At 42.0% G+C, this 12,017-nt stretch overlaps 1 protein-coding gene across 2 annotated transcripts in view; it reads right to left on the bottom strand.

Moving 5' to 3' along the window:
• The window catches only part of HSF2BP (heat shock transcription factor 2 binding protein), a 109,154-nt gene that overhangs the window by 35,773 nt on the left and 61,364 nt on the right, over positions 1 to 12,017 (bottom strand). The gene's annotated exons all lie outside the window — the stretch shown is intronic.

Genomic DNA, 12,017 nt, shown 5'->3' with positions numbered 1-12,017 from the left:
CACTTTACACTGCAGAGAAATAAAAAGGCTAGACAAATAGTTTTCTCAAAGCCTTTGAAATAATGAATGAGTTTGTAAGAAATGAAAGAAAAACATCTCTGATCAGGAACAAAGTAAGAGCACAAAATCTGAGAGGGAAGTGCAAAAGATACTAAGATTCCAGAAGACTGGAGCTTCAGTTAGAGTGGCTTCATGCAGGGACAGAGGGAAAAGCCTCAGAGAGACACGGGCATTCAGTTCACAGGCCCTGCAGAGTAAACTTACAAGCTTAGCAGCAATTCACATTTTTGGTAGGCCTGAAAAACCCCAGGCCAGTACGCTTAATATAAAACAGACCCGGGATAGAAGCTCCCTCAGCTTCCTGGACATTAAAGGAAAGGATCCTCAACCTGGTCTTCAAAGAATTCCCACAAATACAGTACTAACAAATGAGAGTGCAGAACAAAAATCATAATAAAACACATGACAAAAACAAGACCAGGTAAGTAACAGCCAGCACAAAGAACCAATAACAGGGAGAGAATCAAACATTTTTCAGATGCTAGAAGTATTAACTGAAGAATAGAAAAACTGATATGTTTAATAGGTGGGGATAATTTTAAAAGAAATTAAAAACATAATCAAGAAGCTAGGACTACTACTACTACGAATGACCGGCCAAGTCAAAAATAACAGCAGAATTTACAAAAACAAAAACAATAATGAAAATGTAAAACTCAAGGATAATTAGACACATGGAAAAGGATAAATACTAAACAGAAAACAGAGCTCAAGAAACTATAGCAAGAAAGAAAACTAGATGAAAGAGAAGTTAAAGCACAAGGAGGCAAAAGTGAAAAGTTCAACATTCTTCCAAATAGGGTCCACAAAGAAAGAACAGAAAGAATGAAGGAAAAAAAAACTTCAAAAATGTTTTCCAGAAATGAGTAAATATAAATCCTCAGATTCAGGAGGCACAAAAAAACTCAAGAAAGAGAAACAAAAATAAATACAAATCTACATATATCACAACCAAACTTTAGAAAATTAAAGACAATTTTATAAAGCAGCCAGAGAGAAAGGACATACTACCTATAAAAGAGTAATTACGCCAAAAGCTAGCCTCTCTATATTTACCAAGCATAATGAGACAATAATAATAAACTTAAATTGTAAACTTGGCAAAAAGATTTTCATCAAAAGAGGTAAAGTAAAAATATTGTCAAAGGAAATCTCAGGCATTTTAAACAAACAGATCTGAACTGATAGAATTTGAAGGACAGACTATGGAAAAAGGAAAATGACATCAGAAGAATATTCTGAGATACAAAGAGAAGGTAAGTAAAGAGAGATGTGGGTGAACAGAAGTAAACATTGGCGGTAAAAGCAGTATTAAAATCTCTATGGGATTTTTGAAACTTTTCAAAATAAGATACAGTCCATGAGTGCATATAATCCAGGATGTAAGTATTAGAACATTCTAAGATCCTTTACTGTTCAGGTGAGAAAGACATTAATTACTTTCAAGTATACCAAATACATCAAAGCATGCTTTAAAAAAGGGGCTATTACTGAAAGAAATAAAGGTAAACTTTCAAGACACTAGAAGAATAAAATGAACTCAAAAAAGATCTTAGTGACTTTGAACGAAAGATAAAAGAGAAAGACCCTGTTGAAAGAAAGAATAGAAAAGGAATGAAAAGAGAAAGGACGAAGGAGAAAGAGAAGGAAGAAAGAGGGTGGAAGGAAGGGAAGGAGGGAAGGAGGGAGAGAGGGAGGAATGGAGTGAGGGAGAAAGGGAGGTAGGGAGGGATAGGTAACTCAGAAAAAATCATAATAAAAAAATAGGACAGAATAAATCCAATTATTTCATTAATCACAAATGTTAATGAACAGGATATTCCTATTAAAAGGCATAGGTTATAGATTGTTATAGGAAAAACAAAATGCAACCATGGACTATTTCAAAGAAACACATCTGAAACAAAAGTTTGCAGAAAGGGGCTGGGTGTGGTGGCTCACATCTGTAATCCCAGCACTTTGGGAGGCCAAGGCAGGCAGATAGCTTGAGGCCAGGAGTTCAAGACCAGCCTGGCCAATATGGCAAAACCCTGTCTCTACTAAAAATATGGAAAAAATAGCCAGGTGTGGTAACGTGCACCTGTAGTCCCAGCTACTAGGGAAGTTGAGGCAGGAGAATCTCTTGAAAGCAGGAGGCAGAGGTTGTAGTGAAGCAAGATCGTGCCACTACACTCCAGCCTGGGCAACAGAGTATGACTCTGTCTCAGAAAAAAATAAAAACTGTTTGTGGAAAGGTTGAAAGTAAATGAATGGGAAAAGATATATCAAATGAATACTAATGAAAAAGAAGAAAGAGAAGGCTGAGGTCGCTACATTAACAGAAAAGAATATAGACTGGGTGCAGTGGCTCATGCCTATAATCACAACGCTTTCAGAGGCCGAGGCAGGCGGATAGCTTGAGCCCAGGAGTAGGAGACCAGCCTGGGCAACATGACAAGACCCCATCTCTGCAAAACAATACAAAAGCTAGCTGAGTGTGGTGGCGTGCACCTGTGGTCCCAGCTACTGGAGCGACTGAGGTGGGAGGATCACTTGAGCCCAGGAGGTCAAGGCTGCAGTGAGCTGTGAAAGTGCCAGCACACTCCAGCCTGGGTGACAGAGCAAGACCACATCTCAAAAATAGTAATTAAAAATAAATAATAATCAAAGAAAGAAAAGAAGGGAAAGCACCTTTAAAAATTAAGAGGCTAAATATTTAATGCTGAAAAGTTCAGTTCATCAGGAGGGTAGCATTTTAAACTTGCATGTACCTAGTAATATAGCCTCAAAAATACATAAAGGCACAAACTGAAAAACTACAAGAAAAAGCTCTCCAGTCTACAATAATGGTAGATTTTAAGATATCTCTTACAGCATTTAATACATTAAGCTGATTCTCTGATCCACTACACAATTAAGTTAAAAAATCAATTTAAAAAAAAATCAATTTTTAAAGTAAGCTTTAAAACTCTAAACAACATTTAGAAAATTAAAAGTACACCTCTATAAAAATAAGTCAAAGAAATTATGAGGAAAATTGGGCAACTGAACAAGAATGACTATACGAAAATAAAACTTGTAAAGCTACTGGAATACACACACACACACACACACACACACACACACACACACACACGCACACACACACACACAGCCTTAAATACTTATTCCAGCAAGAAAAGCTGCCTCAATGGCAGAGTAACTTGCATTGGACTAACTCTCCCACCAGTAAGAATCAAATTCTGAACAAAATATAGGAACCTATTTAAGGGGATCAGAAGGCAGCCAAAGGCAGGCAGAAACTGAAGAGAAGTGGCCCCTTGAAAGAAGAGAGGTGGCTCATCCCAGCATTTTGGGAGGCCAACATAGGAGGATTGCTTCAGCCCAGGAGTTCAAGACCAGCTTGGGCAACACAACGAGATCCCATCTCTTTAACAAAAAACAAACAACAACAAAAAAAACATAGACAGGCATGGTGGCACATGCTTGTAGTCTCAGCTACTCAGAAGGCTGAGGCAAGAGAATCACTTGAGCCCAGGAAGGTCAAGGCTGCAGTGAGCCATAATGGTGCCACTGTGCTCTAGCCTGGGTGACAGAGCAGAATCTTGTCTCAAAAAAAAAAAAAAAAAAGAGAAGCTTTTTTAGATAAAGAGGGCAAATATATTGAGGTTTAGGCAAGGCCACATGTGGGTAAACCTCCATCTAGACACCGAGGAAGGAGAGCTAAGCAGATCCCCGGCACAATTAGTGCCTGAGGAATATCTTAGTTTATAGTGTTACTACTCAGTTATTTCCTTTATATAATCCTTTATATATAATCATGTATTAGTTTATAGTCAGAACAATTAGTGCCTGAAGAATATCTTATCACTCAGTTATTTATATCTTCGTTCATAGTGGGAGGAATGCCTAGAGCAGACACGGTACAGAGCATAAATTAAGGCATAAGCAGCTATATATATATATATATATATATATATATATATAATCTTATCTTACTTATAGTCGGAGGAATGTCTAGAGCAGACACAGTGCAGAGCATGATTTAAGGGAAAAACAGTTATACCAGGACAAGAATTTATGGCCCAGGAAGCAGTGCTCAGTATCGTAAAGATACCAGCTGTATGGCAGGCTTAGGGCAAGAGCCACTCCTCCTGAAAAAGGAGTTGTAGTACCTTGTGTCCCGTTCTTGTGGAAGGCTGCCCTCAGACCTGCAATCCCACGAGCGTCCGAAGGCTTAAAACCCCTCTGGTATAATCGCAATTTGGTGACTGTATAACTTGTCAGCTCTCTAGCTACTGTGCTAAGAGCATCCTCCTACAGAAATCACTGGAAGCTGCCAGCAGGTGGCTATAGAACTTGTCAGCTCTGTTGCTGCTTAAAGCATCCTCCTTTAGAATTCCTCAGAAGTAGCCTGTCCCTAGATAAGAGATATTGCACACTGCACCCTCTTCACTGTGCATGGCCCACCTCCTTGCCTCCATGATCTAATGGGGGTGGACCCTTTGCTTATCGCCCACATGACTGTCTTGACCCTATCACTATTCTTAAGATGACCTCACTCACTACCCTGCCCCCTAACCTATACCCAATAAATACAGACGCTCCTGGATGTTCAGGGCCTCACCTGTCTCTGCTCATAGGGCCTCGGCATAGTAATAGGGGACACCCCACACCCTGTAGGGCTTGAACCTACAGTCACACAGCACCTAGCAGCTGGCCCTCCATCAGAAACCTGTGGATGATCGGCTTGAGAAGTAAAACCACAGAGTCCAGGGTCACCAGGGTGGAAAGGAAGGGAAGAAGATACCTTGAAAGGAGATTTTCAGAACAAGGGAAGCACCAAAGTGTGCATGAAAACCCTTCAAGGTCAGGTATGAGGCAGAAAGAGGGAGAGCCGCAAGGCAGAGGAATGAGGCATAGCTCTGGCTACAGACCACATTCAGGGAGCCAGAGCTCAGGTATGAGTCAGGCAAAGCTGATGACCAGCTAGGACAAACATAATTCTCCTTGGGAAAAGATAAGAGTCCAGATCCCCCACAACCTACCTTCTGCCACCTCCACTACACACGCTATCAAATAAATACTGAACTAGCATCGCCGGCTAGGATGAGGAGAGTAAGGCACTTGCTTTGGGTGCAAATTGAAGGGAGTATCAAAATGCTCAGTAGCCCATATTTTTTAACACGGTAATTCAATATTTTAAAACATAAAAGTAATATAAAAAATGCCCTTACAAGAAAACTTTAATTTTTTAATTTTTTTTTTTTCTAGAACTAAGGTCTTACTTTGTCACCCAGGCCAGAGTACAGTGGCACAGTCATTGTTCACTGTTACCTACAATTCCTAGGCTCAAGCAATCCTCCTGCCTCAGCCTCCTGAGTAGTTGGGACTACAGGCATGTGCCACCACATCCAGCTAATTTTTTCATTTTTTGTAGAGATGAGGTTTTGCCATCTTGGCAAGCCTGGTCTTGAATTCCTGGCCTCAGGCAATTTTCCCAAGTTGGCCTCCCAAAGTGCTGGGATTACAGGCATGAGCAACTATGCCCAGCCCAAAATTTTAAATAAAGATGGAACTGGTTAACAGTGCCATACCAAGACATACTGGAACCTAAGGCAAAAGGAAAATCAGTAATACTGACCAAGTCCATTATTAATGGACTAACTAAAGACACTATGGTACATGCAACACATGCAATACATGCATGCCACAGAAAATTTCTATTATAGTTTTCTATTAAAATATCTGGTTTCCCCACTAAACTTAGTTTGTCAAAAGCAAGCTCCATGCCTTGTCTTTATCATCTCACAAACTAGTATAGTAAGACAGGACACAATAAGGACTCAGTTTATTTACTGAAAAGTGAATCAACTCCCAGTGATTAAAGATCAAAATATATAAAAGCCAAGGTCTTCATTCTCTCTCATATGACCATGGGCCCTTTCTTTTTTCGTTTTTTGTTTTTTTTTTTTCCCCAGACAGAATCTTGCTCTACCACGCAGGCTGGAGTACAGTGGTATGATCTTGGCTCACTGCAACCTCTGCCTCTCAGGTTCCAGCACTTCTCCTTTCTCAGCCTCCTGAGTAGCTGGAACTACAGGCATATACCATGACACCCAGCTAATTTTTTTATTTTTTTAGTAGAGATGGGTTTCACCATGTTGGCCAGGCGGGTCTCAAACTCCTGACCTCAGGTGATCTGCCCACCTCAGCCTACCAAAGTGCTGGGATTGCAGGTGTGAGCTACCGCTCCTGGCCAACCATGGGCACTTTCAAAGCCCCTGGCAGTGCTATGGAGCCAGAGAAGACAGAGCTACGCAGGCACCCTCCAGAGCAGGGGTTCTCAGTTCTCAAAACAGGGCCCTCAGCCTCCCAGCGGGCTACAGAATAAGCCACACTGCAAGTCCTTTCAAGTCTCAGTGACAATTTTTACACGTATTCAAGTTACTCACTAGTAACCTATTTAATGAAGTATTAAGTGCAACTCAAATGTAGTGTTCATGAGGAAAATTTAGCACCTTAACTAGACTTTAGTGAGATGTCGAGCCCAGTGTTCCAAGGAGAGAAAAGTTCCTGCTCCAGAGCACAAACGCAGAGAGAGTTGCAATTCCTTAGCATTAAATACATATCGCCCACGGCTGCTTTCACGCAGGCAGTAACAGCAGGACTGAGTCACTGCAACAGAGGTCATATGACCCAAAGAGCTAAAATATTTTCTGTCTGACAATTTACAGAAAACGTTTGCTGACCTCTGCCTTACAGCTGAAAATAAGAAAAACCAATCTTCTGCACGTCTTAGAAAGCAAAGCTGGCACCTGGTTACGACTGTAATACAGGCAGCCTTCTGAAAAGACGGTCAGTTGAAATTCTTTGCTGACTGCCATGTAGACTGAAGGTGGCAAAAATAACTCCCAAGTTGGCAGGTATCTTTAAATTTTTATATTTGGTCAAAATCAGTTATCCTTAAGCTAAAATGAAACACATATACTTGCAACAACCACGTTGCCACCTAAGACCTCACGTTGCTGCCAAGATTCATCTCACACAAGACCAAAGACTTCTAGGTCACACAAGAATTAGCAAAAAATAAACCCTAAAGGCTCTGTTTCTTATGCAAATATTTTGTCAAATATTTCTATTCTGACCAAAAGTATCTGTAAATAGTCTATCAAGTTTCCAATTATCTCAAGAGACTGCCCATTCAATTTACTCTTCTAGTACTGAAATATTAAATGTCATTTCTCGGCCAGGCACTGTGGCTCACGCCTATAATCCCAACACTTTGGGAGGCCAAAGTGGGCAGATCACTTGAGGTCAGGAGTTCAAGACCAGCCTGGCCAACATGGTAAAACCCTGTCCCTACGAAAAATGCAAAAATTAGCTGGGTGTGGTGGCGCACACCTATAGTCCCAGCTACTCAGGAGGCTGAGGCCGGAGAATGGCTTGAGCCTGGGATGCAGAGGTTGCAGTGAGCCAAGATGGCGCCACTGCACTCCAGCCTGGGCAATAAAGTGGGACTTCGTCTCAAAAAAAAAAAAAAGAAAAAAAAGTCACTTCTCAAACTAGTGTTCTAACTGTTAGACTTTTCTTCCAATGACAAAAAAAAAAAGTAGGCAAATTCTGCTTCCTACCAAAACCTCAGCAGAAATTCTGTCATAAATGGGGCTAATGAGCTCCAAAAGAGCAACTTCCCAGTCTCTGCAGTTTTGAACATCTAAGATGCATCTGACATTTAGAATAAAAAGGACTGAAAACATGCCTAAAATAATGGTATTGGTGAACTCGAAATGCTACATAAGCAACACGAGTAACTCATCTTCAATAAAAAGCAAGTTCTCTTTACCTAAATATACAAGGTCTCAGGGCTAAACAAGCTCAAGGTGTGAAAAGCCAGAAAATCACTCCTCCAGAGACCAGCACAGCGGAGTCACTAAAAGTAAATGTGACATAACTTCACTACCTTATTCTTCATCTTAAAAGAAAATATAACTTGTAACCTACAAGTAACAGAATAAACACATCCAGTACTTCCAAACAAACTAGCAATAAAAATAAACAAGAAAAAGAGTATCTGTGAAGTTCACTGGCCAGAAACAAGACAGTCATGCTAAACTACCAAAATCTAAGGTAGCCAAATTAGCACCATAAAGTAATTCTAAAGTACAATAAGTAATAAAATTCTTACAAAAGACTGCATGTAATTTGAGAAAGCAATTAGCACAGCAATACAGTATTTTCAGACCAAATTATTCTTGACAGAAACTTAAGAGGCCTACCAATTTTTCATTAGACAGAGTACAGTAACTAATGACTTACCATACTTCAGATTCTGTGCTTCTTCCCTCAGTCAAGTTAGAAGGTAAAAACCTGTGATCTGTATCATGTAATCCTCAAATATCTGTATGTTAATTTGTATCTATTATGTTACAGTGAAGACATACAAAAAGATATAAAGAATAATACAATACCCACCTCCCTGGTTAAGAAAGAAACTCTATAACCAGAGTTGAATATCCAGAGTTGTGAGTGCTACTCAAAGGAGTACTTCAAGGAAGTGTAAGCACTAGCTACTATGATATTTAAACTAGCCAAGCATTTCTAATACTAAAGGTATGAAATCTTTTTTCTCTGCATGTCTGCATCAACAGCAGCATACTGCATGCAATCTTCCACACCATGGGGAGGTCTGTTTCTGCTGATTTGTACAGCTATAATCTAGATGCCAACCTTTTAACTCATCACAATTTCTTTATCTATTCTCCAGCTTAGAGACATTTAGGTAATTTCCTAGTTTGTGTGATTACAAACACCACGGCTATACCATTTTCTGTACAAGCGTCCTGGTAGCCTATGTAAAACGTTCTCTGGAGTGCACATGCAGAGGGGACTCTCTGACCTCGGCATGTGCATACACAACCTCCACAGACCAGATTGGCGGGCTCCATGTACCCTCCAGCAGCACGTGGACAGGTATAAGCTTCACTGTGGCTTCATGTCCAGTTGGAAGCTTGTCATCATCAGACTGGGATTTTTTTCAATGAGAGGCACTGAAAAGGCATCTTATTAGGGTTATAATTTGCATTTCCCTGGTTACTATGGAGAACAAGAATCTTTCCATGTTTATGAAGCTCATGTGTGTTTAATTCTCTAAATTGCCTGATTTTCTCTTTTGCCAATTTGTGTGTTTGGTTGTTTGCTTTTTCCTTATTGAAGAGGCCAGATAAGCAAATTACTTAGTTATGTGAGTTTTTTCAAGTGTACACAGAACGACCCAAACTAGACAGGGTAAAATCCAAAACTGCCTTTCAGAAGAGCTAATGTTCACAGCACCATCTACCAATCTATAACTCAACAGAGACCAATTCAGTGGCTGGTAAGCATGTTGTAGCTGAAAGCTATGCCACCTGGAAAGAATACACATTAGTTCACAGGCCCCAAATGACTTTCAGATATTGAGTTTTGTTAATATCTGGAAATGATGAGAACTCTAAACTTAGGAATTTGAACACTATCTAGATAGTTTGTCTTGAAAAACATACTTCCTTCACCAGGACAATTAACTGTTATGCAATGCCTTACAATTATCTTACAAGATCCCTAAAGATAACTTTCCTACCTAGAATTACTAAAGCTGTGACTGGAAATTGTTTAGAAACCCCATCCTGTTTGAAGATTTCCTTGCAGCCAATGCTTACGCGAAAAAGGAATCAGGCCACCAAAACGCACAGTAACATTCAGTAGGACTTTTAATAACAAACAAGGTAGAACCACACCCAGAAAATGAGGATTTGCTCTCACTCATCAGGTAACATTTACTGAGCACTTTCTCTGTCCTAGACTCGATGCTCTCCAGAAGTTTAGAGGAAATGGGAGAGAGACAAACAAAGCTACCAGTGAGCAAAGTGTGGTACAAGCTTTACAGAGTCCTCTCCACACTTAGTTCTAAAGCCTGCTATTGTCTTAAGACATTTTGTGGAAACACTTCTAGAAGCATCTTTGAAAAATACAATCTGCACTGTGACCATCCCAGATGAATTCTTTGGAAAACAGGAGCTTGTGGGTGGCTCTGATCCACAGACTCAGCCACATGGCTACTCCACAGAGAGATGGGACAATACCATCACCCTGATTTGCCCACAAAGCTGAGCTGATTTTCCTGCAGTGCTCACAGCTGCTTCTGAAGTCAGCTGCACAAAGAACCCGAAACTTCCCACAAGCCGTACTCTCACTGATGCCACGCTACTGGTGACGTCTGGGGGAGATGCTGGGTGGGGATAAACCAATAGTAACTTCAAAAAACAGGGACCATAGAGAGCCCAAACTCCAAGAGACATTTCTGTACCCTTCACCGTGCACCTGGATGAGACAACCTTGCTGAGCCACTATTCTCCCACACATGCCAAATATTCTCTGGCCCCTGACAGTAAACTGAACTGTGTCAGTTACCTCAGCTTGGTAAAAGCAGAGGTGTTCTCTTCATAGACACTGCACGCCAACCGCAAATTTGGGCACAGCGTTAGCCTAAGAACCAAGTGACCATTCAGGAATGTGGGTAGCTCCCTCCCTGGAGGCCTCTCTCCTCACTCCAGGTGAAGAACCACCTTAAACTCTGGGCCTTCGGACATCCCCTTCAATAACACCTCCAGCAGGTCTGACTTGAGGAACAGTTAGTGTAGATGTGAAAAGGCCTTTCACAGCCTACTCAGCAAGGACTGGTAAAATCCTAGGAAGCATGAGCAGTGAGGGAGAAAGATAGCCTGGCCTAAGTCTAATAAAAAACAATACTTGCAGTTGCCAAGTGTTACCAAGTGTCAAGGAGAATGGAAACGCTGGGGTCCTGTGGCAGCAAGAAAGAAGAGCCACAAAAAGGAGTCTTTGGGTCCTCCACGTGTGGCTCAGTGCCAGGACAGCGCTCAGGGTCCCCCCGCCACCATCCCAGGGTCTGGGCACAGCACAGTTCCTGCCCACACCAGGCCCTGGGAGAGCAAGCCTGGGTGACCAGTGGCTGGAGGGAAAGGAAATGGACTGAGGTGCTGACGATGGGGATGTTCCTGACACATGTCATCCCATGGCTGAATGACTAAGGAGAAATACACAGAGAAGAAACAGACAGGACCCTGGCGGGGCATGCCACCAGCTGACTGCACTTAACTGCCCCAGCCTTGGCTGACAGAGCCCACGCTGCACACAGTTCTGTCAAGTGGCCACTTCTAGCAGACACCTGAGAGGCCGACAGGAACGGGGAAAATTACCCGGAAGGTATGGCTGTCAAGGTTGAAAAGCTATGACCACTACAGTAAACACAATCCAGTCATCTTGCTGGCAGCACCTACCACCTCGAGGGGCCTCCAAGGTCAGCTGGTGTGCCTGGCCACCATATGCTGGAAGTTCCTAGATTTGGAGAGTTAAAAACAGGGTCTTCATTAAAAAGGTAGGTAAACTAGGAATAGCCTGAAACCATATGGCTAGGGAGGCTATGCCACTGAGAACTCACAGAGGCCAAGTCACAGCAATGTCCCATGTATGACCCTTTGAGTGTTTGCCACAAAAGAGATGGCAAGGCAGAATCGCGTCTGACCTGCAGGGCCCACAGGGATTTCAGGGGGAAGCAAAGGGAACATGCCAGGAGCCAACTCTGCATTCTGGGAAAATGCAACATGTCATGATAAACCCAGGTCAGCAAGTGGTTTGAAATAGTGGCCATGGCCTGGGAGACAAAACAAGAGCCAGCAGAGAGGAGCACTGGAAAATACCAGAGCACGAGGTGACAGCCAACAGGGCACATCCCAGAGGAAGGCCAGGAGGATCACACATACATACACACACACCCCCCACACATCATAGACACTACACACACACATCACACACCACCCACCCACACACCACACACACACACACACAGCCACACACACCACACACACACAACATACCCCCCACACACCACACGCAAATCAGACACCACAATCACACACCAC

The sequence above is a fragment of the Sapajus apella genome, unplaced genomic scaffold, assembly GCF_009761245.1.
Source record: "Sapajus apella isolate SASKATOON/1434 unplaced genomic scaffold, GSC_monkey_1.0 scaffold8, whole genome shotgun sequence".
Classification (NCBI taxonomy): domain Eukaryota; kingdom Metazoa; phylum Chordata; class Mammalia; order Primates; family Cebidae; genus Sapajus; species Sapajus apella.
Note: the sequence above shows the minus strand (reverse complement) of the source record. Positions and strands in the feature narration are given on the sequence as shown.